At 38.1% G+C, this 26,330-nt stretch overlaps 1 protein-coding gene across 2 annotated transcripts in view; it reads left to right on the top strand.

Moving 5' to 3' along the window:
• grik3 (glutamate ionotropic receptor kainate type subunit 3) overlaps positions 1-26,330 on the top strand; it is an 85,645-nt gene that overhangs the window by 14,273 nt on the left and 45,042 nt on the right. The window lies entirely within an intron of this gene.

Genomic DNA, 26,330 nt, shown 5'->3' with positions numbered 1-26,330 from the left:
TAAATTTGCATAGCACCTTGCACCATGCACTATTTGTTACAAACTAGTTTTAAACTACAATAATTAACAGCACCTTAAAAAAAAACAAAAAAACAAAAACACTGGTAGCTTGAGATCTCATGGAGCTGATTTGACATGGAAAGTTTTGACATGGAAAGTGTTTGCCCATTCCATTAAGATCCTGCCCCTCCCCCTTCTCTGAATAACTCAAGAAATGGATTCTGTTTAGCATGCTCCACCGTGGTTAAGTCTGTGCAAAGACTGGAATGCAAACATAAGCTACCCCTGTGTTTTCACAGTATCTCCACTACAGAAGTGCCCTTTATTTTATTTTATTTTTTTCAAAATTACTCTCTGCCCCTTGATGTGTGCAATTGCATTTAGCCGGCTGCCAGGTTTTATATATTTCTTTTGCCTAAATGAACTGGTGAGAATGGCCACAGGCTTATTCCTGTTCTGCGGAGAACCTAGTCACTGGTTTTTATCCTCAAAAATGTCCTCAGAGCTGCCCTTTAGATAAACACTAACACAATGTCTCGATGGATCTATCCTCTAATATTTTTTTGTCAGCCTCACACTTTCACCCATTTCCTTTGAAAATCTCTCATTGCAGAGTATGAAGTGAACTTCTTTTATTCATTCCTTTGTTCATTCTTCTCAAACAATTTTCTTGTTCTCTAATGGTAGTACATTTGTATGTGAATCTTTTCTGTTGCAGATTTTCTACTTCAGCCAAGAGAAAATTTCCACTCTATTGTAATTTCTGCCTCTACAATGTCTTCTCACAGAAGATTACAACGTGACAATGCTGAATTTGTATAATCAAAAAGGCTAGCAGAGTCGGCACTGTGTCTATTTGTGATAGAGCCATGCAGTTGGAAGAGTGGACAGGCAGAAAATAAAAACCGTGTTTCGCATTCTGTGCTGCATTTACATAAGAAGTGGAAGTCTGTTGCAGAAGAGTGGCTTGTGGTAACATTACACATTTGTTCGGTGCACACATCATCTATACAGGGTGCATACATTTTACATTCTGCACTGATCACCCAGTTGTTCTGTAGCAGTGTTTGTGCGCTTAATGTTAGAGTAGGTAGTCACTAACTACACAAGCTGCACTTATATGTGTGTGTGTGTGTGTGAGAGAGAGAGAGAGAGAGAGAGAGAGAGAGAGAGAGAGAGAGAGAGAGCGAGAGAGAGAGAGAGAGAGAGAGAGAGAGAGAGAGAGAGAGAGAGAGAGAGAAAAGCATGCATCAGTACTTTCTGCTATCAGTATCAGACTTATAAGTATATAAGCCCTCCATAAAGTACAAGACAAGAGGAAAAATTAAGGAGACAAGGGTATCGAGGTAATTGAACATATTAGGTCAAACAATGCACAAATGTATTTGTCAAAAAAACATTAATTACTTCTTTCATGTCCTGTGACTTGAGTAGTACAAATGTGTGAAATGAAGAAAATGTTTTTTTCAAAAAACATTAAAAGCACTGAACAGCAAATGGTTCAGGATGTCCAACAGTTCAGGATGGGAAAATATAGATTCTTTTGATTCTAAATGTTATGATTACTTTGTATAAAGGAATAAATCAGACTTATGGTTGACCATGTCACAAGTGGCAAGTGCATTGGTGGACTCAGTGATACAGATGTATGATGCACTTACACACGGATTACAGTGTTACAGTGAAACTGAAAACATAGCCAAATGTATGATTTGGGACATGGAACATCAATTAGGTCTTCTATACAGATAGCACTAATAAAACAGAGAGATTGAGAGTGGGCAGACTAAATAGTCATGTGATTGTGGCACACAGGAGATTAGTATTCTGCAGACAGTGAAGGGGGCGGAGCTGCCAGGGGTGTGGGCATTGCTGCCACAACACAGTTATGAAGCTAAATCTCACAGATAATTATTTCTTTGATGTTACTTTGATGTCAAACTAAGCTAATTAATGTTGTATTGTATTAAAATCCTGTAAAGATTTTTTGTACTATTTTTAAACCATATAAGGTCCAAGAAATGACTTATATTTTTACACATGCTAGAGTGGTTGTGGCTATCCTATAAGCAACAAGAAAACATTTCATGTATGAAATGATACCACTAAGGTCTCACAATCATTTCTGAAGATCTTACAGTTACACAGTGCAGTTACACAGTGACAGCAAATGGCCATTTAGCAAAACATCATGTTTCACTCTATTGACTATTAAGTGGTGAGTGGTAGGTGCACAAAAGATTCATTTTGAATGAACTGAAAAATAATGAGAAAGTATACATACAAACAAGAACTGCAGGATTATAGCATTAGCAATAATGTTGCAAGAAAACAGCAGTGTGTGTGCATGTGTGTGTGTGTGTGTGTGTGTGTGTGTGTGTGTGTGTGTGTGTGTGTGTGTGTGTGTGTGTGTGTGTGTGTGTGCGTTTGCGTGCGTGTGTATTGTTCATGACAGAGGGCAAATAGAAGACACTCAAAAAGGACATAGTCTGAATGTGACCACTCAGCTGGACATGGCCACCCTGTGAGTCACTCTGTACTGCTGACCAGTGAAGGAAAAAAGAAACTCAAAAAAAGGGAGAAAACACAACAGCACAACTGTACTTGTTCACACACAAGGACACCGGGGCAGCCCAAAATGTTGTTACACTGAAATAGTGTCATATAATATTTTTAGACCTTCACATTCACAGTGTTCAAGTGTATAACATTTGATGGACTGATGAATTAGGTACACATTTAGTGCCATTGATCATTGTTTTGCCTGGTGACCCACACTGCAGGACGGTGACTTACACCATGTGAATGTCATCCACTTGTGTTGCTGACCACAGCCTGAAAACCACTGAATCAGGTTCATGACTTTTCCATCAGTCTGCAGTCTGTCCAACTGAATATTATGTTAGCAATGAGAAATGAGCACTGCCCAACACTGTCCTCTTTGCTTGCTAAATTTGAACTGTGTTACTACATGATACACATCAGAACAGGACTTTGCATGATCCAATTGTCCTTCCCTGTCCCTGTCCTTGAGTTACACAGGGAACAAGTCAAAGGATGGCATTAAATTGAGATGACACCCCAATACAGAATGCATGTGAATGGGTGCTTGTGGTAAGAAAATTGGCTATTTACTTTATAATTTGACAGTCTGAATGCAAGTGCTTTTCAAGGTATATAAGATGCAGTGGTGTGCAATAATTCACATGTCCATATGTGCGTATAGCGATTAACATGCCTGCTGTCTGGAACAGTAGTAATTAAGCTTGTGGTTTTACTGTAGCTCAATGAGAAATGTGTCAGCTATTTCTTATCAGGGCTGTATTGTGTGTGGACACCTTTTGTACCCCACAATTGCATAATGTGATTCTAAATGTTTTATCTGGTGGCAACAGTACTTTCACTTAAAACAATGGTTTAGCAAGACTAGGAACAAAAGGTATCATTGATTATGAATATTTAATTTACATTATCTTAAAAATGCAGTTAGATCATCGCCAGCTAAATACAAATGATGTGATATGTTTATAACAGGACAGGATTTATTGTACGAGGGTGGCATTACCAAGCCCTACATCTGACAGTTGTAAATATTCTAAATTATATTTCCTCAGTTAACAAAAATAGCTAAAAACACATAGAACAGTTTTCTTCTAATTGTTTAAGTAACATGAAAGAGTGGAGTCAACAGATAACATTTCAGTTCAGATAAGCTCATTGGTGAGCATGCATATCATTTGTTAGTGTGTTTCCACTGTGTTTGACACATGAGTTGATTTTCAAAGATGCCAAAGCCACACTACTCTCCTGCTTCCCTCTGGGCAGTTTGTCTGGTCATTTTTATTTGAAAATCTACCTGACTATTTTTTAGCAAGTGACACTGTCAAGACTGTTTGGTTGAGAATATAATCATACAAGAAACTCCAAACCCCAAACAAAGCCCTCAAGCAAAGCTATAGTTTGCAGTTGAGTGCAATATTCCCATCCTGGCTGTCTCATGTGAGATGTTTTCTAGGTTAGTGTTTTGTAGGTTAGTGTCCTGGTCACACAGGACATTGTTTTATATTTCTTGGTTTTGAAAAATATTTTATTCAGAATGAATAACAGTTTTTTTTTTTCCCTTGGAAAAGCAATACATCAGGGTGTGACTTGCTTCACAGTTTCCTTTCCTATTCAATTCTCTTTGGAGAAAAAAATTGTGATCCATTATAGATGATTGACATAGTTGCTGATGTCGTGATACTGACATATCAGACTTCTCAGAAGAGAACTGGGGTAAATGGCTGGAGCCCAACATTATATGTATTAGTATACTACTAAATCCCATTGAAACAGTTCCTGATGATTGGTGAAGTGTGAGACTGCCACTGAAAAGATTACTCACATAAAAAAACAAAAAAAAAAACAAAAGTAACAACCCCCCCAAAAAAAAACAACAACAAAAAAACAACAAAAAAACAAAACAAAACAAAACAAAACTGGAGTAGTAGGAGCTGTTCTGCTTCTATATAACAGATTTTATATAGAAATTTATTGTAACTGTTTATACTACACTGTTGGACCTATTTGGACAAACATATATGATTTTTATTTTTATTCATGTTTATTTGAATAAATGCTGTAAGTAAGAGATTTAATGTGAATTAATTATGTGAAAACAGAGGGTTAAAAGAAAATGTTGTTATAGTAATGAAGCTTGTAAGTGTATCCACAGAATAAATATTCGGAATCCTTATGTCTTTTCACATACATAAATAGCACACTGTTAAATGCAATACATGAAATATGAGATGATTGTAACAGTCAGTTCAGTATTTTGTCCTAATTACAGCACACATATATCCCCACACACTGTAAAATGTACACTGTTGCTGGGTCAGGGTTGACAGCTTGTATAAACTAACCAGTGGTTGTGTCACCACTTTTGTCCACACCAATCATAAGGGGATGCCCAGGTAACATGTCCACCAACGGGGTTAACCAGGTTGAGTATCAAAGAGTTGACCCAATCTAATTTAATCAGCCTTGCATCCTTTGCTAAGCAGCCCTTGCACACAGGGCAGCCTTTAATTCCTGTTTTTTTGTCTGCAGGAACTTGAGCCCTGAAAATGTGAAATCAGCAGAAAGCACATAGTTGTAGCAGTGGCCGTACTGAAAGCGAATTATTAGATTTAATGGCATGTAGGGGAGAGAAAACCAATGAATAAATAAGGGGTTATACAGTGGCAAAATTCAAATCAGTCGCGGATTCAATTTGAAGACAGAATGGTAATGCAGAGGCCAGAGAGGAGAGGCTGAGAGTAGGCTGCAATTTTCCCCACCCTACTGCTGTCCCCAGTGTGCTAATTCATGTTTCATGCTCTGCAAATGCAGGCCAAACGACCATTTTTATCCCCCAACCCTGGGCTGTCAGGGATTTCTTTATTTCTTTTTTTTCCCCACCATCTCCCCCCAAAGGGATATTTCAAAGCTCTTACCCTCTTTAAAAACATTAGCTAAAATTTTGCCAGGGTTTCCAGATTATATATTGAGCTGGCTCCCCCTTTGGTGTGCCATTTGCGAGACCCGTTGTCCTAAGTGGTTGGGAGCCTCTTCCACAAGCAGTATATCTCAGTGGTATCTTCAAAGTGCTGTGGCCACAGCTGACAATGTGTATGGGTAAAGAAACCCACTGGAAATGCTATCCTAATGACTCTCGGCAGGGCTACCCTTGATTCTTTCATAAAAGGATGGGGAAAGAAAGGACCATGCCATTATGTATAGCCCATGTGACATCTGTTGGGATTCAACAAAGAAAATCTTCTGCCTGGGAAATGGTGGGTAATGGGATACATTAGGGTATTATATGTCTACCAGTGTTCCTAGAGGTCAGAAGATTACCTTACTCTCTCTCTCTCTCTCTCTCTCTCTCTCTCTCTCTCTCTCTTTCTACAGAGAGAGAGAGAGAGAGCTTAGTAGCTTTATATATATATTTCTCTCTCTCTGTATATATGTATATATATATATATATAGAGAGAGAGAGAGAGAGAGAGAGAGAGAGAGCTTAGTAGCTTTGGGGGAAGACTTGGTGAAAAGTCTAATGTCTAAAAAAAAAGTCTAAAGAGAAGACTATATGAACAATAAATAAAAGCACACACACACACACACACACACACACACACACACGCAAAAAAAACCCCAAATTATTCAAAAATTGTCTGTGATCTTTATTTTTTAAAATATTCTGTTAATCATATTGCTTCATCAGAAATCATCATTTCACTTTTAATGTCTTTAATGCACTATACAAATACCATCATCCAAGGCTAACATTGTAATATTCACTCTAATAAATCTCTAAATATTATAAATATATAAATATTATAATATAAATAAGTCTTTGCTGCTTAGATGATTGGGGAATCTACTTTTAACCATTTGAAAGCTATCCCCAACTCAAATGGCACATGGACAAGTATAACAATAAACAACATCTTAATCTGACATAAATACACAAATTGAAACCCACATTTGTCCATTGCTCTACTTCTGTATTTCTCATACTGAGCTAATGACAGGCACCAGTGTTTGCCATAGATCCACATTGTAAATCATATTTTCCCAGTCAGCAGGACATTTTCCTATTTTTTTCTGGTATCCATCATGTTTGAGATCAGCAGTTCTGCAGCTTTGCCAGTGAAGAGCCCATAAAGTAGCTAGTACTCCATGCAATGGGAGGATATGTTGAGACAGCCGTATATTGAGCTGTTTTCTTCCTCTCTGAGCCCTTAGGTCTGCCTGTGGAATATAAGTTGCTGAGGTTTAGAGGTTATTCTTCCATAGCGTAATAGATGGCCTGTTGGGACCATTAACCATGACTGTGTCTGTGGGTAGAGAAAGTACAGCATGAGATGGCCAAAGGGAGGGTCAGTGTTAGTGAGACAGGTGGATAGATGAATAGGAAATGATATGGGCAAGAGACAGAGACACAGAGTGAAGCTGAAGTAAGAATGATAGCAGGTGGAGAGAGTACAAGATCTACAGAAACATAACCATATAAAGTGCATTAGTGAGCAAGAGGATGAATGGGCAGAGAAGACTGAGAAAGCACTAAAAGAAGCATTTCTTTTTTGCGCCATTGTCCGATTGACCTTAGTGATGAAGCAGTAATCTGAGAACAAAACCTACAAAGTCGACTGAAGTAGCAAAGGTGGGATGTGAACCTGAGCTGACCTTCCCAGTGTGAGACAATGACACCCCAGGAGATTGTCTGGAAGAACAAATAGCTCACTTTACTGCTAGCAAGCGTGGGATAGTGGCATACTAATCAGAAAGTCATCTGTTTGTGAGATGGGCGTCAATTAAGGCACTTATGTGCCTAATGATCAGGAATAAAAACTAATTGGTCTATCTGGAGCTGAGATCTCACCTCTACCAGCCTGTCACTCTTGGGGAATGCTAATCCTGTTTGCCAGAGATGGTTCAGCATTACAGCTCAAGGTCACAGGCATCCCTTACATTGATCTTCTGCACATCTTCTCCTCTGTGAATTCTGGTCTTCAAACAGTGGTGTGCACAACCAGTTCATCTAATCTGGGGCCAACATTGACCTGTTGATAGATAAAATCATTCCATACCTTGTCAGTTCTCAGGTGATCTCAGCTCATTCCTCTCAGAGAGGGCCCTCTGGGAGCTCTCTTTTTGCAGACACATATCTGCATGACCCATAGCCAATTATTCATGATCATGTATCCACATGAATCCAAAATGTAAAATAACTGTGTTTTTGCCTTTTTTCAAAAGGTCTTGTTTTACATTATAAGTTGCTACCTTTTGTAAATTATGCATGGTGAGATTCGGTTCCTCTATGGCAAAGGTCCATTCAAGCTATTAGTTATTAGAGCTCTTTTGTAGCAAGGTTATAACCCATATAGTAATTTCTAATGAACACAGCAAAACAAAACTGAATACATTCAAAATATCAGCAAATTAGCACTAGATGTGTCCTGGACAGCAAAATTAGTATTCAAATTAGTCTAACCATTAACAATTAGTAAAAATAGAAAATAAACCCTATGATTGCAGTGATAATGTCAGTGTTTGTTTCTGCACATATCTTATACTTCATTTTCTGTTTCTTTTTTGTTTTTTTAATGTATTTTATTTTATTTTAAATTTTTTTATTTATTTTTTTTGTCTATTGCATTACAATATATGATATGATTAAACAATAAAATAGCAGCTATTGAGGTAGTACTTAGCCCTCAACAAGTTTTTCTTTTTCTGAGTTGGGGTCAGTTTTATGCTAGGCTGTCATGTCAACATGTTATAGGCTAACCTATTGGAACAAAAACTAATCCACCACATTTGTTCTCCCATTGTAAACATATTTATCTATGCTCCTTTCACTAAGTAAAATGTTTAAAGCAGGCCTATAAAAATGTTTATTCAATATGCATGTCAAAATAAAGGGGGATGGGTAATCACAGTTTTGTGTGATTATTCATTTATATGGAGTTTCTGTTTTCTTGTCTTAATTATGTGTAACTGTCATGCTGTTAAAATGAAGACCTTAGGTCTATACATGATAAAGATATATTTTTATTGATCCATTATATGAATGACCCAGTTATAAAAGCATAGATAAAAAAGTGCTTTTGCTCTTAAAAATACTTGCATTTCCTGAGTGTAAAGTTTAGTCATGTACTATTGAAAATATCGTTCCTTGGTTAAGACCTCTTTGATAGTTGTAAGCATTCTTGTCTCTTTGAACCATGCCGTGAAGATGTTCAGAGAGATTTGCTCATGGTAAAATGGAGGGTGTTGTTGGTTACAAGGGGTTTCCTCTTTAGCAGCCTGCTGCCATGTTTCTGGACAGCACTGCCAAGGGGGGCAACTCACCCACAGCTTGGGGTTAATTGCTCCACAGGGGGTGAATGCCATCTCTGATTTGGTGCATGGCTGAGATGGCGATCTGTGACAGGGTCGCGGAAGCAGGAGCGGAGACAGGAGGAGAGCCCACTGAGAGCCTCAGCTGCTTTATGAGTCAGGCAGACACAAAGAGCCTCTACTTTGGAGGAAATTTCACATATATCCACTTTGATTTGCAGCACTGTTATGAAATGTAAGGGAAGGGGGTTGCTTTTATTATGCATATGCATTACCAGTGTCATTTAAAATATTTTTAGAGTGATTTCCTGTCTCTTTGCAATGTACTGAACTTACTAAATCAACTAAATTAGCTATTATATTAATACCAAGTGATAATACCAATTATAGTACAGGTAAAAGTGTTCTTATCTCTTATGTTGTTTAATTTAAATGTAAAGTTGTCACAGAGAAAGGTGAGACATAATGTCATAAATTAAAATAATGGTGAAGAGGTTAATCAACAGCTGTGATGACGTTTAGGAAATGTCAAATGTCACTAAATATGAGTAATACATTCCTAATGTTTAATTTACACTGAAGATAGTCTATAGATATGTAGCAGATGCTCAAACATAATAAAAGCTAAACTCTCTCACAGTCATAGAACCATCTTACTTCTTACTGATAAAAACATTAAACATCAAACTGTAATATTTTAAAAGGCCGACCTTTTTGCTCATGTAGAAGTGACCAGCTTTAAGCCAAACTGAGTCCCCCTTTCCTGATCCAACTACCTGACCTGATCAACCCAAGAAAGGTGGCTTCAGTCCCCTGGCATGCCCAGCAGGGTGAGAATGGTGCATCTGTTGTGGTTATACTCCCCTCGGCAGCAGGCCGTGCAGTAATTAATTTCTACGTTTAACCGGGAGGCAAAATGGTGGCGTCCTGGGATGTGGCGCATGCCACCAACCCGCATCCTGGATTCTGTGGATTAGGATAATTAGCCCCCGGAAGAGTGCACAGACAGATGGAAAGAGAAGATGATGGTGCTCATACATATCCCTCTGTGCTCTCTCTCTCTCTTTCTCTCTCTTTCTCTCTCTCTCTCTCTCTCTCTCTCTCTCTCGCTCTCTCTCTCAGAACAGAGTTCTAAATAAGAGCTGTTTCTGCAGTAACTAGAAGGTTCTCAGCATGCTCTTGCTGTGGTCATGAGGTTTGGGCTTTGCATGGGATCTTCAGTTCAGGGACTGATTTTTCTTATCTTATAATGGTGGATACAATTCACAAGGCTATTGACCTATATGATGTAGTATGACCTTTTGTTTGTTTGTAAGACCTTTCATTTTTGGGTGCTTTTCATGATGATTGCACGTGATTGTGTGTGTGTGTGTGTGTGTGTGTGTGTGTGTGTGTGTGTGAGTGTGAATGCACACACATGGGTGTGCTCTGAGTAGCACTGTGCTATAAGATGGTCTGGCTGAGCCCTCTGACAGCAGCATGGTTCAGCTTCCAGTCTCTCTCAGGCTCTTAATGAAAAAGAGAGTGGACTTGTTGCGAGCCGTCGATGCAGAAAACAGATTAACTGGGCTCAGCCACAGAGGCACGAAAGAGCAGCTCAAACTCAGGCGTGGCCACACATATGGCAGCTGGGCTCAGTAATTCCAGCATCTTGGGTCTTACCTATCATGCCCAGGAGAAGCTTTACCCACTAGATGTATCACAAACAACACAGGTCCTACTTGTTCAAATGTTGACATCTTGCATAGCCATTCTTCTTTGCTTTTCAAGTCACATACTGTACAAAAGGGGTTAGAACTGTTTCTAGACCTGCTACAGTTCCTCATGTGCTTTGGTCATGTCTAGCTCTAACCGAGACCTCGCATCTTCACATAAATTACATTTGAGGGTAAGGCAGCTTTATATGTCCAGTGTGTATAAGTACTAGGTGAAACTGTTTTTTTTAAAGTGCAGAATGTCATCTTAAATGTAAAGGTGATGACATCTATACTGGGAGAACCAAATAGGAATCAAAGCCATTTTATATTCTTACCACATTCCATGTGGTCATGCCTATCTGGGTGACTGGCTGCTCACTTGCTTTTTGGACAACACACACTGTGTCCAATTACTTTTTAACTGTTGTATGTATTGCGTGCAGGTTTGTGCTACTTTGTTTTATGTTGTAAATGACTTTTCTCTTGTGAAAATGTGAAAAATGCAGGCATATTTTTATTACTTTTTGTCTCTATGCTTATAATGATATTAAAAATTAGCTATTCAAATACCTAGATTTAAAGTGCAAGTACCTTCATTCAGACATTATGTATAGCTGCTTATGTACAGCTGCTCTTTATCATTTTCCAGTGATCGCCACTTGCCATATCTATTTTTAGACCCTAATGCTACCTTGACATAATGGTATGCACAGAATTACAACACAACAGGCAAACAATAATCACATGGACAATATTTAATCAGTTGTTTTCTCTGTTGAGTGATTCCTCTCAGGAGAGGGCAAATATGGATGTTAAGGTTTTTAAAACATCCAATACAAGCTTGACACTTTTCACCCGCTTGACAGGAGAGTCCATCGTCTGGTGAGCCCTGGAAGCCTGTCGCTCTGACAGATGGTGAATTTATGTTCATTTAGTTTTCCCCTTTCCTCAGCAGAAAAGCCAGGAGAACAGACTGATTCAGTCCTGTGCACACATGCTCACCATGTTCACCTCAAGATTCCAGACTTGGGGATTGAGCATTCTACCTGTGGAATCCATTTATATATGTAGTTGTCTCCAAGTGTTAACTTGGTCTTCATAAGACACTGTGATCAAGGGTTGTTTCTAGGACTTTGTACTGAGGACATACACAAGCTTTAAACCAGGCCATGAGAACATTTCTGAAATTCATGACATGAGAATGCAATGAAATGGTCGGCATGTCCTGTGGGCTCTATATTATTTGGATAGCTGAAGTGATGTACATCCACTGAGGTGAGCTTGATTCAAGTCTAATTTAGATTTTGTTTCCTATGAAACAAAGTTCATCACATTATCAATGAGTTAGCACAATATTAGCTCATGTTCCAAAAGACTATGTCCAAAACCCTCAACCTAACTTACCCTAAGAAAGTTTTATTAAATATATATTTCTAGAACTATTTGTAATATAAGCTCTTTATTTTTGGACAGTAGCTGCAGAAGTCTATGAAACTGCAGTTTTTAGTAAAGTGTTACTCATTAATATTTTATTCTGAGGTTTCCAGTAATTAATCATCTTTCCAACCCAATTATTTTCCAATATCTAGTTAGGCCAGTATTCATTGAATGTTGACAAATTGCTGATCCACATATTTTCTCTTTTCGTCTTAGAAAATTAATGTAACATCAGACAAAAACATTGTCACAGATACTTTTGGAAAGTATATAATTCTATAATTTATGTCAAGCCTCTGCTATAATTGGGTGTGGGTAAAGGGGAAAGCTGATTTAGCTGAAACAACTTAATTGTCTCTAAAATTGGCATAGCAAGTATCTCAATTCAAAAGTTTAAGAACAAACAGGTAATTCTGCCAGCGAAAAACACCTTTAAATACCATGCACATGTAAATGACAATAAGATAATGAAATAATTAAATGACTGTGCATGCAACAATGTCTTTTCTAATTTAAATACACCCACTGTTACCATGCTAATTATACAATTTATTCATGTTTTAAATTTTGTCGGTACTGTGTTGCTTATTTTCTAATGCACTTATATATACATAAATAGAGTGTGTATTTATACATAGATTTACATGTATAAGTACACATACATACATAGACTTACACTACATAGACAAAAACTCTCATGTAGGAACAACAGAATGTGACTGAGAGTTCATCAGAAAAAAAGACTACCATAACAACCACTTTGGAAAGCAAATAATTACATGTCAAATTACCTGGTAAGCAATCACCTAATTCTCCTTGTCAAAAAGAATGAGGATGAATTTGCTAGGAAATATTAAGAGATAAATTATTGAATAGATTGTTGCTGTGCCAAATGAGTCTGGAAATTGATGGAGAGGACCTAACATGCACTCTTGTGTTCTTTCTAATGTGCTACATAAGAGGATGTTTCCATCCATCCATCCATCCTAACATGAATGTGGCAATTGTCAGGACCATGTAACCCGTGAAGACTCATTCATGACTGTATCAACTTTTTCCCTGTTAATTAAGCTTGCAGACATAAGTACACTATGTGAGAAGATACATTTTCTAGATGAATAGAATCAGTTATTCAGGAATGATCCTGAATCATTCAGCCATGGAAAGCTAGAATGGGACTCAAGAGAACATGCGTCCCCACGCACAGTAAACAGTGGAGTTTGATAAATTAACTCCTTTCTTTCTCAAATCAGAGAGTGTTTGCTGTCGTCTGTTTTGAAATGAGGGAGAAAGCTGAAAAGATGGATGGGGAGGAGGGCCAGGGAAAGACTGGCTGGTGATGAGGTGAGGAGGCTGGCTGCTTGGTGCTGGCAGCAGAGAGGAACAAAGAGCACAGAGAAAAGTGTTCCGCATGTTGCTTACAATCCCATTCACCTGGAAAATTGTAAGCATCTAAATGGCACATCATTTCCATTGCATGGTGCTCCCTAATCTTCAATGATTCATACATAGATTTTTTTGTGCTTTTGTGTAGCTTATCCCATTTTCTCTGTATATTTTCAGTGTGTGCTGCCTGTAAGCTGCATAAGACTATTAAAAGCACTGATTGCTACGACACAATAGCAGGGGTTTTCACTGTTGAATAATAAACTTCTCGCCACTTTGAAGCATGGAGCCCTGTAGATCAGTCATATATCAAAGCTGCCTCACAGAGATGTCCATTCTTTTAGTCAGCACTTCACACTTCCATGAAATCCAAGGGGAATCTTTGAGATTGGCCAAGTGTATGCAGTTTTAAAGACACACCCTTCATTTAACCGTGTCAGATCTATAGGGAAAGCAGGCCTGGACATCCTGCTGATGTAGACCCGGCAAGTGCACATCAGACATGTACACTCTATACTAGGTCTTGAGGAGGTGTACAAACATGGAGGAATCCTATTAATCCTTTCCCTTTGTGAAAGAGAAAGACATTTTAAATTACTGTGGCCTCTATGGTATGGACAAAGGCTGTGCATGCAATGCTACAATATATTGACAGTTTGTGACCTTGGAATGTGTGTTTTTGTGATTTGTGCTCTGTGTATCTTAGACTGGTGAAACAAAATGGAAGTTTAATCTAAATGAGGTCATCCAAGTCAGGGTGTTGGTATTTTTATAAAAGTCCTTGTAAGAACCCTGAGGACAATGTCCCAACCATTTGTAATCCAGCCTGACCATGGTGATTCCACCAGCAGGGACAATTACAGTTGGCTATTTATTAATGTATGTCCTTGGGTAAACAGCTATGAAACTGTAAAACAATAAACTGATGTGATTATTAACAGTTTTAGAATTGCTGTTCCATGCAATTAATCATAAGGAGGGGGTAAAGAAAGTGTAAACCTTATAATACTCAAACCTCATGCTGCACAGCTTTTTCAGAGCTATAAGAAATAGATGCAGATGTTCTATTTTTGTGATGAAGCATTTTGCTGAGCACAGCTGTTTAAAAGCCATGAGATGAGTAACATGACTAGCTGAGAAGATAGTAATTAATCATTTCACCTTCCACATGCTATTCCATTTGACTCAGCCCCCTTTTGCATAGTGTCCATGGATACCTCTGCACTTGTATGAACAAAACTTGAGTACCTTTGTTCTGCACACTTGTGTCCTTGTGACATGTAGAAATGATTGTGTAGGCTGATGAAAATAAGGCCCTCCTTTTCAACCTTTTGTGGGTTTTCAATTTTTCATTGATTCATTTAAAGAAGGAAGTGAAAGCATGTGTTGTAGTGAATAGTAATAATAATGAAAAATATGAATACTGTAATCAAATTTGCATCAGTACACATATATTATATGTATATGCCATTCCTACAAATTCCAAATATTTTCTAGCCTATTGGTGTACTTCCTGAGAATTTCTCATGAGACTAGGTTATGATTAAAGTATAAACCCTTTGACAACTTGTTCATTGACAATTTGTTCATTGATGTTAATTAATCTGTATTTCAATGTTTAAGACAAATAAAAGACAATGCCCAATGTACCATCTCAATATAAAAAATAACATACAAAGTAATGATTCCTTCAGTAAGTCTGTTCATTTCTGTATGAGGTAAAACGAGGTGGTGGTTCTTCCTGTAATTCTGTTAATATGTGTTTTCAGGATACTTTAGCAGGTGTTACCTCATGTATGCCTTACTTATTACTGAATAACATGAAAATAGCAAACCAAACATATCGTAATTTTATTTAGTTAATTTCTATCCCCTACCCAACTACCTCTTATTATTCCACAGTGGGCAATATAATGTTATGTACTCAATCTAAGAAAAAAACACTCACATCTGCTAGCCAGTCAAAAACTAGTCCGTAGTGTTAAAAAAATAAACTGCAGTTTCCTTATTCAGTAAGAAATGTTTTTTTCTAAGGAAATAGTTGTAATCAGTTACCACACAATGGAACCTGTGTATGTCTGCATACTGTGTGATTTCCCTGGTTGAGTTGGCAGGCGGTTATGGGTGCTGGCGGTGGGGGTGTTAATAGTATGCCATCAGAAATCCTACAGCAGGGCAGCTTCCAGCAGTAATGAACTTGTCAGCCCTGTAGCATTCTGGGTCTCATGCTGCTGTTATTATTCAATTCAGCATTGTGCTTGGCCTCCATTCTCAACAATGATTTCTCAAATGCCACCAGGCCTCTTGCATGCATATTTTCTGCTTAGTCTCACTACACTCAAGGTACTATTCTGGCGATTGTTTGTTTGTTTGTTTGTTTGTTTGTTTTTAATGATTTGATGTTAGTAGAGCCACTCTGAATTTTCCAGATGTTAAAACTTTAGATTAGGTGCATTGACTGCAGTGACTGCTAAAATATATTCAGATATTCAATATCCAGAAACATTTCTGTGTATAACCTGTAGAAAGAGCTCCAGCAAGTAGCCTTACGAAAAGACAGATTGACAGAATGAACGGTGAAGACAGAATTGCAGGGATAGTCCTGGCCAGTCCCGTATACTGCTCATAAAGAATTTTACAAGCTCAGAAAATGTGCTTATGGACATGCATGCACGTGAGTCTGCATGGATGTGAGTGCTCTGAGCGCTGCATTGTGTTAGTCACTGCACTAGTATTGCAAGAGTGCCATATGTCAGAATATAGCATTAAGATGCCAGTGAGGAAAGCTTTATTTGCTGCTGATAGGCTTAGTTTCCCCATATTGTAACAGTCTTTGAAACAACAAAAACAATATTAAAGAACCAAATGTAATACATAGCTCTTTACAAGGCACATAATATGTAACATTGTACATAGTATACGCAGTGCTGTATTGGCCATTGTAAATAAGGTTTTCATGTAACTTTTCAATAGTATGCCATATTAGCCATGGATAATGGATAATAAATGTTTGTTTATGACAATTATATATAAGTATGGGCTTATATTCTCTAATTTGTTGTGATAGTGGTTCCTTTAAACACAAAAACATGGAAACAATCTAGTGCCATAATTGCATGAAAATTTAAGCATGAACCTTGATGTAATTGGTTTCTTCTTTATTTTTTTGCTTTTCCATTTAAAATTAAATTATAGGCTACATATACAGACTATCACTGACTGGTTTTTTTAATCATTTTAATTCACAATTATTACTAGTGATAGATATTTACTTTGCCAAGGAATGTAATGTCTCAGTGACACTGCAGTATATAACATTACTTGGGAATTGATGAATATTTGCAGATGAAGTGGGCCAAAGCACTGGTTTTGCAATATTTTAACATTAATTCACATAAAGAAAAAAGAAGCCTATACAACTTGAAGCCTATAGTCATGAGTTTGCTACAATTCCCAGCAGTTCTACATATCTCTAATTTTATGTTGAAGCTTCACATTACAGAAATGTTTTTGTGTTGTTATATGCATTGTTATGATGCTATAATGCTATTAAGTTAGGGTGCATTGTATAAGTTCAATTAATATTAGATTTAGTCCTGCATTATGTTTACAACACTAACCTTCAATAGTACAGCTTGAATAGTTACTGTGGTGGGAATTGACATTACATTTGTCTTTGCTAATGGTATTTTGGACTTTAATCTACTGTACTGGCTGTGATGTATTCTATGAGTATATAACAAAGCACTTTTGTAAAGCTGCTCTGGATAAGATCATCTGCTAAATGCTGTAACTGTAAATGTAAATGTTATTTCCATAAAATTAACTGGCTGTTTGGCTGTCACCTTTCAACTGTTGGGATAATTATGAAATTGGATAATGATATTATTAAGATGACAATTTAAAGATCTAAATGATAACACAATTAAACTCATGAAATATATATCAAGAATAGTGGTCCTAAGCACATCTATTTTAAAGGTGATTTTGTTCTGAGAGTTTTAACACATCTGTTCTTCTCCATCTTTAGCATACAACCTGATTAAGATCTGTGCTATTGGTATTAGAAAACAAAAGCAGATGAAAATGAATTATTACCAGCATTTTGAGAAAGAAGCCAGGCATTTAGAGATACATATATCCTGCAAACAGGCAAAACCATATTTCCACCTCCTGTTGCAATTGATTCTTCTGAAGCACTGAGCTGATGTCACTGTATATGATGGCATGTCATGGAAATGTGGTCTCTGCTACTCAGCTCACCTTCTGGCTCATGGAGGTTCCCCTTGGAGAGATTTTGGAGCTACCAGCAAACCATTACTGACTTCAGACATGAGCCGGCCCAGCTGTCAAGGAGCTAGCCGAGTGTTTGCTGGAAATCAAAGAGAACAGAGTGAACAAGTCATGCTGCGCAGCTAGCGTGACTACTGTTTGTAGAAGATACAGGTGAATCTGACGTGAGGAGCAGAGTGCGCCCTTACATGTGCCCCAATCTGACAGGGAGGAGGAAGGAACTCCATCTCACAGGTGTTCAAACATTAATCCTCAATAACAGCATCAGGGTAATCATTAGCTGCTGTCCATTGTTTCAGTAATCATTGATAAGTTCAAGAAAAGCCTTTACAGCGTGTATCTTTATCATTTAAAGATGCCCACTGTATCTTTTGCTCAGGATAAGGAGTAGGGCCTTAAGAGAAAAACCATTGACATCCAGTCAAAATAATCAATGTCCTTCTAGTTCTTGTCTATATTGTAGCTGTAACTACAGTGTATGTGATCTCAGGAGTTAGCTCATGTTTAACTGTTGTGACACATCTCCAGTGTTTTTTAAAAACTATTTAGGAGGTGGAATGAGAGACTGAATGTAAACTATTTTCTGAATAACTGAATGTAAACTAATGCAATTATAGACAGGCTATTCATGACATTTTACCCCAAAGTATATAGTTCCCAGGGACCTTTTATTCATACGTTATCTGGATTGGATTAAATCCATAAAATTGCCAAAGAAATTGAAAGATGTTAAGATTTATTCCAGCCCAAAAATTATAAACTAATGGCTTTAAAATTCTTCATAATTAGTTACACTGTTACAAGCTGTAAACATACCACATTTGTCACCTAATGTTGCCAGTTTTTTTGGTGTTTAGATTTTATTGCTCAAATATTTATACATTTTATTATTTAATTATAATTGTTATTCATTCTTTGCATGCAGACTTTCAGCTCATCGTCATGAGTTCCTTTTAAAATGACTGCACTGACACACATTGATACATGAAAACAAAAAAACAGAATAAATTATTTTTGAAAAGGTGAAAAACAGCTACTATTAGCATATTTGTGCTAAAACTCAAAATAAATTGATCTGCCTTTTCAAAGTGAACTAATGGTGTTCTTGGTTATAATCCAAAATATAGGACAGGCAAAGTTAGAATAATGTAAGTTTGAGCTATATTTTCTTTGAAGAAGAGAAATCTCATTAGCAGTATTCTCATTATGTTATATGATATATGATTAGGACTATTAAGAATTGTTACATTTGTGTTAACCAGTAGATTCAGTGTGGTTGAGGAATCACACTTCTCAGAGAACTAACGAACAAAGAAAAACAAAGAAGTGTATGTTGCACTCAACTGAACAAATAGTACACAAAAAAATCTCCCTGAAGGACTATCAGATATTTGTGCATGAATTCTTGTGAAGACATTTATGTAACATTAACATGCCCTCAAATTAATGTGAATATGTACTCCTTGAAATTAAATACATCAAGTCCCACTACATGATGGCACATTTCTATGGCTCCTTATAGACTTTGAAAAGATGTGCGCAGTAAAAGTATTGAAAAGTATTCCCCAATAATAGTTGTAAAGCCGCAAGTGTTCAGTGTCCTGACCATAAAGTTTACTACTACTAATGCTACTACTAAACAACAACAACAACAACAACAACAATTATTATTATTATTCTAATTATTATTAAGCATCACATTTCATAATTAGAAGCGTAGTATTATTTAGGGCATAGCAGAAATAAACAGTGAGAAGGAAACACCCGTAGTTAGACAAGAAGGATCTCTAAGTGGATGAAAGCAATTCACTGATTTCCCTGTAGTGCATTCAAAACAAAATTTTTAAAAAGCCCTTTGTGATGGCCAGAGTGCCACAGGACAAGGATGCACAGACATCCCTTGACGTAGACATACATTTATTAGTCACAAATGATAACCAAAATGGCACTCACATGCAACAAGCAGCGTGAACACGAGAAATATCTAACCTTAACACCAATAACGTGAATAATGACTGTCTCCGAACCACACACAAACAGTGGTTTAAATACATACATAAATGAAACCAAGAACCGGGTGCAGGTGTGTGCTAACAAGGGGGCGTGGTTACAAACAAGTCACAAAAAACATTTAACAGTGAACTTCCACTGCACGTGGCGGGCCATATCGCTTGATCAGTGGGAAGGGGAGAGTACCCCCCCAAGGGCACGGCCTCCGAATGTGTCCATCTGTGGGACAGCAAACCCCAGGCCACCGCGTACACGATGACACGGCAAAGCCGGGTCCCACCCAACACAAAGCAGGCTAGGAGCCACTGTCAAGGGAGGTCTCTCAGTACATGAAGGGGAAAGGCCAAAGGCGATGCTCCGTGGCAGGTCCAACAGGACAAGCCGCAGCAGCCTTGATGGAGCTAGAAAGTCCGCGGCTACCAGTGACAACCGCAGCCTCAACCGGGCAGGAAGTGCAATGGAGACTGGACTGGAAGCACTGCGGTGATCGTTGATGGCAGCAGCCTTGGCTGGACCCAGCCAAGACAGACAACATACCACACCCACATGAATATTGGGTGCACACAGTAGCAAAGAGGTGCACCCACAGACAAACACAAAAGGTGCACTGACACAGAGCCTGCTGGAAGGGCAGGCACTGGAGCTGTGTCCTTGGCTCTGCAGGACATGCCAAGCGGCCCTGGATCCAGATGTTCTGTGGCGGTCTATGGCCAACATGTCGCAAGCCACCCAGGAAGAGCCCATCATGGAGGTGAAACTCTTCCTGGGCTTTGGGAGGACCTGCCCAGTACTCCTGGCTTGCACCTGAAAGAAAGAGAATAGGCGACAGAAACACTAGAGACCCAGCTGGCACCAGAAGACCAATCAGCTCCCAGTGGGCCTGGCTCGGTCACACTAGCCTCCCCCCAAAGAAATTCTGTGTGGGGTTCCCCTCCTTGACTGGAGTGGACTGTGTCTTCCTCCTCCTCCTCCGGTGTGGCCGCGAGCCCCAGTCGTGGTCCTTTCCCCAACATCCAGGCAATCAGGCAGCAGCTTGGGATGTTGGAGGTAGGGAACCTTGCTCAACCTTGAGCAAATGCAGCGGGAACATGAGAAACATCTAAGCTTAACATGAATAACGCGAATAATAACAGACTCAGAACTACACACAAACAGGAGTTTAAATACATACATAAACTAAACCAATAACAGGGTGCAAGTTTGTGCTAAAAAGAAAGCATGATTGCAAGTCACAACGAACAGATAACAATGAACTCCCTCTGCACGCAGTGGGCCGTATCACGTGATCAGTGGGAAGGGGAGTGTTCTGTGACACCCTTATGCTTTATAGCCACATTGATTAGCTTATTGTATATGATTGTATATGGTGATAGTGGGAAACTGCAATATGTTTTGTATACCTACAAGTTCTGAAGTCTTTATTATGACATAGGGACCAAGTAAAGGTATTGCTTTAGAACTATGTCCTAACAGGTTGAGAGTTATGCAGTATGAGCACTATTTAAAACTCAGGTGATTAGATTATCGAAAGGTGCCAAGAGACGGGGGGGAAAGGTGGACCCAATGTCAGATGCTCATTATTGGGTTTGTTCCAGGGGCTGCAAAAATGATCAAGGAAATGCCTGCTTGATTCCCATTTCAATAGTTCCTGTCCTAGAAATTAGCCAGGGGTGTCCCAAATGATATGACCTGAACTTCCCCCCATTTCTCTGCATTATGCTTGCATGGGAACAGACTCTTTTGTAATAAGTGGGTCAATTTTATATTTAGTTTTGTCCGCTTGCACCTTGAAAGTGGGGTAACCTAATCTTCTCCAGTCTGGGTGAGCACTACAATTCAGTATTTCATTCCCATTGTAGTTTGAATCTATATTATTTTGCAGACATATTATGTTGTATACCAACTGTGATCCTAAATATTATGACGAGACATATGTTTTGCCAATTCACTAATAGATACTGCTTTTCTACTGTTCTGTATTAGAAACCTTTGATTTATTTTTCTGGCCACCTCTATTTTTTTAACAAAAGAATGAAAGAATAGCAACTTTAGCTTTGCAAGAACACAAGAAAGGCACCCCTAAAGGTCTTGGAATGGTCTTGGTCAAAGTAGTGAGCTAATCAAGTGCAGTCCATAAACAATGTCATCCCATTCTCTACTCACACTAGATATTAATTGCTTCCTAAAGTGTAAAATCAATGTCAATTACACTATCCATAGTACTGGCACTGCATAGTAGTTATCTAACTCTGTGATCTGGGGTTTTGGACATCCCTTTTATTCATGGGATTGTTTGACCCTCAGGATATATCCAGCCTGCTGTTGCTGGCTCTGGAATTAAAAGGTCTCTTCGTGTTGGCTTAATGAAAATTATGCCCCCAAGCCAAAGAGAGACACATTATAATAAATACCCACACACAGACAGACACACACACACACACACACACACACACACACACACACACACACACACACACACACACACACACACACACACACACACATCTGTTGCTTAGACTATTGTCTTTACATTGTAGACTAAAATAATACTCTGTTTCAAATGCATTTATTTATGCTCAGATGGATGAATGATAAATAAGAGAAGGTATAAAAGGCTGAGGTAACAGCTTCCTAAAATTAATTACAAGCACTGAGCACATTTCCTACCTCATGTTCACCCACTTTATTCCTTCTTCTTTCATAGCCCTCATTTTGTAAACAGAAATTGTGTCTTTTTTTTTTTCAGTGAGATATGATGTGGACAGTATGTGTATGGAGAGAGAGAGAGAGAGAGAGAGAGAGAGAGAGAGAGAGAGAGAGAGAGAGAGAGAGAGAGAGAGACAAAGAGACAAAGAGACTCATAGGGCAAAGTGTGCCAGATGGGCTATTAATGGAGGTCAGTTTTCAGACATGTGTACAGTGGCAAGGGCAGAAATTGAGGGGTTCTGCTTGGTTAAAATGAAGTTGGGAAAGTGGCTTTAGCTAGCTTTGAACATAACATGAAGAAAATGAACAATCAATACACAGTAATTCAATAATGATATTTTCAAATTTATTATTTCTCAGTATCATGGGCAAAGAATGTGCAGACAGAAAGAAAAAAAACGCGTCTCCAACTGAAGTGTTTAATGAAAGGAACAAAAATGTACACTACTATAAAGAACATAAAATTGCACTGACACGAACAAAAGAACCAATGTAAAAACAATGATCAACACCAGTCATGAAAACTAAACTGCTCAACATAATAAAATAATAACCCCCAGGTGGTATGGCTACTGATGTCTAACATACACCACCTGGGGGAGGTGAGGACGAACATAAACTAAGATATACACTAGTTTACCTTAGTTTCTAAGATAGACCTTATGTATTTTGTATTTCTAGGCAACAGAATTGATCCCTGTATTTCTACAGTATTCTATATAATTTGTGTATTGGACTCTAACCTACTCTACCGGCTAGGATGTATTCTATACAAATGTAAATGACAAAAGTAAATGACAAAGCACTTTTGTAAGTCGCTCTGAATAAGAGTGACTGCTAACTGCTGTAAATGTAAATGTAAACAAGACATGTGGTAAGGCAAACACAAGAATAACAAACATAAGTCCATGTGCATCAGCGAATGCCTGTAGCTGTCAGCAGGAAGGGGGCTGCACTGTGACATTCAGTCGTCTTGGTTAATATTGGGATAAAGTTCACCTTATTTAAGAGCTTGGCATGTCTCGCTATGGCCTTTTTTCTTTTATGTGTTTTCTCACTATCTTCAAGTTTAGCTAAATTACATTACTTGATTTCCACCAGATATCTTGTAGTTAATCAAATAACCACAGATAAGATCAAATTAAACTGCTATTTTTTCTTTGGTTTGGATTGAAGGTTACTTGGTTTTAGATTTATAACAATGTTAACCTGTTTTTTTACAAATGTCAAAAGTTGCAAAAATAATACATTTAAATTTACTTAATACAATGAAATGAAACATTTTTAACAATAGTTATTGGCCGATATAACTTATATGGTCTGTTTTGTGTTTGTTTTTAATATCTGGTCCCATGTGGAAATGAGAAGAAAGGAAACCCACCACCAGGCTGTGGTGGCAATAACACCTATATACCACTTTTCTGCCCCTACACCTTTAACTTTTCCGGCATGCCACCTGACATTTGCTCTCAGTGGTATGGCAGATCACAGAATTGTGTTCATGAAATGCCATCCCATGGATGACATTAGTTCCTTGGCCACCAGGGGCAGTGCTCACAGCTGCAGCTAAAGCTGAAAGAGCCCAGCTGCTCTCCTGTGGAGCTACCTTTCCTTTGTCTCTGCATGTGTATGAATGCCAAAGACTGCATTATGTCTCTCCATTCTGTATGTGTGCACATTCTTGGTGGCATTCAGTATTTTAGGTCCATTATTCTTTTGGCCTGTGTCCCTATTGTTCTGGTCTCTGGCAGGGATTACTCTGGCACCAGAGCCTTCCATCTTCATGAGAATAGTACACTAAAGATAAGAGAGGAACTGCACTATGCCGCTAAACTAGCCAGTCCTGAATGGAACTCAGCACTATGTTTTTAGACACAAGCCATTTTTGGTGCATGGGATTGAAGCATGAATCCAATGTTTTACATTTACCCTTTTCACTTCTCTGCTTCTCTGTTTCTCAGTTTGTCTGGTCTCATGTCGTCTATCTTCTAAGTGTCTATTATATGGATGCATTTGTGCATTTGTTTATACTGTGGACTATATGTTTTGGTGGTTTTAATTTCTGTGTTGGCATTTTTCCAATCCAAGGGACCCAGAGTGATGCAGGGCTCAAACAGCAGCTATTGCCTGTTATGTTATCCGCTATGAATGTTTTCAAATGATAATGTGATCAAAAATACTACTAAGATGGAGAGAGGAAAGGGGAGTAAAGGAGAGAGCAGAGGAGAGTGAAAGCTGCGATAAATTGCAGAAGCAGAGCCACTTGAGCATAAAATTAGATTTTACAAATATTTTGTTACCTGGCAGTTATTTGTCAGAAGAGATATCAGTGTATTCTAGTCACTATATGTAATACTAATCATATCAAATAAATAAGAGTGTGAATGTATTGTGACTTTGATCATATTAGATGCCTATTCAATAAGTGATCTGGGATGAGGGTGCATAACTTAATTACAACACACTTTCTTATTACAGGTCCTAAACATTAGCAGTATTGACTGATGTCATTTATATGGTAATGTATAATACTGTTTAACAATACAACCTTTTACTATAGTTTGAAAATGCCCTCATGAATACTGCTAAAAAGAAACAGTGTCTGATTATCAGGCTTGATTGAATAGTGGATTATTCAAGATTTTCCACAGGACAAAAGCTGTTCTTTCAGCCATAAATCACAGTGGTGTAGTAATTGTTTAATAGCGCTGTTTAAATTTAATGAGATGATTTTTGATTGCTCTTGTAATTTCTTATGCTCAAACTTAAAAAAAGGAATTTCATTTGATATAACATTTTATTTGACAATACTGTCATTTCAAAGTCTTGTTTCCTGCTATTATCTTTCCTTATTTCCCTGCAAGACTGCAATGCACAAATAAATTTTTAGCAGAGCAGTGTGGTTGTTACACTCACATTATCATGATTGCACAGTTTGCATAAGATGAAATAAGACCAATTGTATGCTATTTTATAGTAATGTAATTTTTTACACTACATTTATAAAGTAACATGCTATATTTATAACTAGAGGAAGCACAGATATTTTACATAATTGCTTTTAGAACTATGTCAGCCTGAGCATGCCATGGCAGTTTAGGGATAAAGTTCCAAATTCTGGTCTTGGGCCAGTCTACAGTTGAATATAATTTAACTAACATGAACCAACATGAAAGCCATGAAATAAAAACAAAAACATCACTAGCCTGATTTACATGTACTCACTTATGTAATCCCTAAAGTGGCCACGTAATCATATATTTACCCTTTTTTTTTTTTTTACTGTAAAACCATTAAAGCATAAAACGAACTTGTGAATATGTCAGTGATGACACGTTAGGTATTACTGGGAAACAGAATTGTATGGTGTCACATTTTCTTTAACAAATTGGCCAGAACAGTGATGTGACTGAATTGTCTTCCTTGGCAGGTAAGCCCCCTGCAGTAAAACACTGGCTTCTCTTTTCCTTTGAGGATATGGAAAGGCTGAACAGTTGAACACAGTGTTCCCCTTAATTGGTCAGTGTTGTGCACAATGATGGTAGTTTGCTGTAATTGTTTAGCGTGGGCAATTGTTTGCACCATTCTCCTCAGCCATTGTAAAGCAAAGTTCTATTGTGCTTCTGTGGCGCAGTGGAGCTATTCACAGGCAGCCTGGGAACCCTACCAGAGAAGCACATCCATACAAAAGAGCTCTCTGAAAATGCTCAGTTTGCTAGCATACATTCTCATCCAGGAAGATAACGATATTGTCTCATTGTGCAGGCCCTGGCACTGCTCTGGCTTCCTGGGTTTTGTGAAAGAACTACCTTTGAATGAGGAGCATTTTGCTACCAGAACCACTGGTATATTCTTACACCATAATGAGAAGGCTAGGGGCTCTAAAATTTTGTATGTGCTTTTAGAAATATGCTTCTGTCTAAATTTCTGTGT

Source organism: Electrophorus electricus, chromosome 14 (genome assembly GCF_041902795.1).
Source record: "Electrophorus electricus isolate QZ-2024a chromosome 14, ASM4190279v1, whole genome shotgun sequence".
Lineage (NCBI taxonomy): Eukaryota > Metazoa > Chordata > Actinopteri > Gymnotiformes > Gymnotidae > Electrophorus > Electrophorus electricus.
Note: the sequence above shows the minus strand (reverse complement) of the source record. Positions and strands in the feature narration are given on the sequence as shown.